Below are 2,266 nucleotides of genomic sequence, written 5' to 3'. Positions count from 1 at the left end.
CGGCAACCGTGATCAGTGGTGCACACCAGTGATCGGACTTAAAAAAATGCTGTGTGGTAGAATCTGCAAAAATGTGGTAGATCTCAGGTTTTGGATCAAGCTTTGTACAAAAATTAAAGAAATTCTGTAAGATTTCACCTAAATTGCAAACTTTTTAATTAGACTCTAAAAAAAATTAATTTTAGCATAACGAAATGCAAGATTGAAGTTGCTAAAAATTGCATTGAGGTTTCGCACTTTTTTTCCTTGACAGTGTAAAGCGGTTCCTTCCATATCAAGATATTTTTCGAACATAAATCATACATTTTTTTTTGCAACCTTGCGGAGTGCTGCCAGCGTCTAAAGTTATCACATCACGAACAAATGTGGCACGTTACAGAAACCGCTACTTGGGATTTGCTGATTTTGACAATTCTCAAGTAAATGTAAACAACGCCTCAGAAACTTTAATAATAATAATAGATTGGCGCTTACACATATGTTAGTGTTTGGCGTGCGCCTTGATGTTGTCACACAGAGCGGAGGGACCTACAGTTTTACGCCGACTCCGAACGGCGATTGTATTTTTATGAGAAGCTCTTTTCATGGCAGAAATGCACTCGGATGTTTGCCATTGCCTGCCGAGGAACGACTGCTGTTAACAAAAAACCTTTTTTCTTTATTTTGAGAAACTTTAGATGTACTGAAATTTGCTAATACTTTATCAAAAATCGCCGGTTTTTTTAATTTTCGCAATTAATTCTTTTTATAAATCATATATTTAAAAATGTATCATAATGAAACCACGTTTCCTGTCGAAAAATTTATTATTGAGAAAATTTACTATTTTGCAGTTTATTTGATCCTCCCATTCGGCTTTGTTTACTTTTATTTGAGAGCTTTCATCGCCGCCGGGAAAGCGGAATCTTGTATTATATCATTCTTGTTACCATATATTGGTTAGTGTTGGTAAATTTTTGCTCTTAAAATTAAGAAAATTATGTCGAGCAATAATAAAACTAGGTACTCAAAAACGCGAATATGTGGTAGATTTCAGACCTTGTGTGGTAGATGTGATAGATGCTCAAAAAAGTGGCAGATCTACCACAATGTGGTAGAAGTCCGATCACTGATGCACACGCGAGTCTCACGGAACCACTCGGCTTTCACGTACAAGTCGTATACAGTGTTGCCGCGAATCATTTTTAGTGGTAGCCAAATTCCTTTTAACAAAGGGCTAAAAAAAAGAACTAAAAAATGTAGTTGTGGCTAAAAATGCTAGCTAAATTTTTTTACTTACATATACATATATCAGTATACATGCAAACATTTTCAAAAAGTAATGGTATAAAAACAATGAACCCTGGAAAAAAGCAAATATTTTATCCAACCAAAAACGTTTTTGTATAAAAGGGGAAATATACGACACCAGCTGGGTGGCTCCATCAAGTGATTGTACCATAAGGCTCGAAGCATTTAACTTACCAGCATGCTGGTACAATATTTATTTCTTTAAAAATGAGTTCGAGAAAAGATCGAAATTATTAGAGCCGAAATATCATAATTTTTCTACGATTTTGTTAAACATTGTTGTTTTTTTTTAATTCACAACTGCAATATCTGGATCTTCCACAAACACGGCTTTGACTCATATAGTGCAAGAAATTTCCGCCAAACTACTTTTTACTTAGAAAATTGAGCTAATTTCACAACTCACGACACCAGTATGCCGGTACAATCATAAAATTTTCAAATAGTTTTTGAAGTCGCAACAGCACCTGGTACAATCACACCACGACATACACGGTCAATCGTCTTGATAGGCCATTTAACAAATTAGGCATATTGAGGGCCGTAAACTCACCTATTTTTAACTATAGTTAAATCGTTAATAGATAAGTTAACAGGACTACCACTTTTACAGTATGTATGTATAAAAACGTAAGGAACATACATATATATCAGTATTTCTTAGTATAAAAATTCATCTCTTACATAAATGAAAAAAGTAGATCAAATTAAACGTATACAACTTCATGCCAAGTATAAATAATTTCTCCAAAGGGCTAAAAAAGGGCTAGGGGCAATTTTAAATTTATGTGGCCAAAAAAAGTATGTGGTCGCTAAATCTAGCCACCAAAGGGCTAAAACGGCAACACTTGTCGTATATGTGACGCCCCCGAACTTATGCGCCGCTAGCAGGCGATCAGTTTGCGTTTGTACTTCATGCTGTAAGGTTCGCGTGCACAAGCTGTTTTGTTGAGTACACACATACTGATACAAAATT

This window comes from Rhagoletis pomonella, unplaced genomic scaffold (genome assembly GCF_013731165.1).
Source record: "Rhagoletis pomonella isolate Grant_MI unplaced genomic scaffold, Rhpom_1.0 Rhpom_scaffold_03103, whole genome shotgun sequence".
Taxonomy (NCBI): domain Eukaryota; kingdom Metazoa; phylum Arthropoda; class Insecta; order Diptera; family Tephritidae; genus Rhagoletis; species Rhagoletis pomonella.
Note: the sequence above shows the minus strand (reverse complement) of the source record.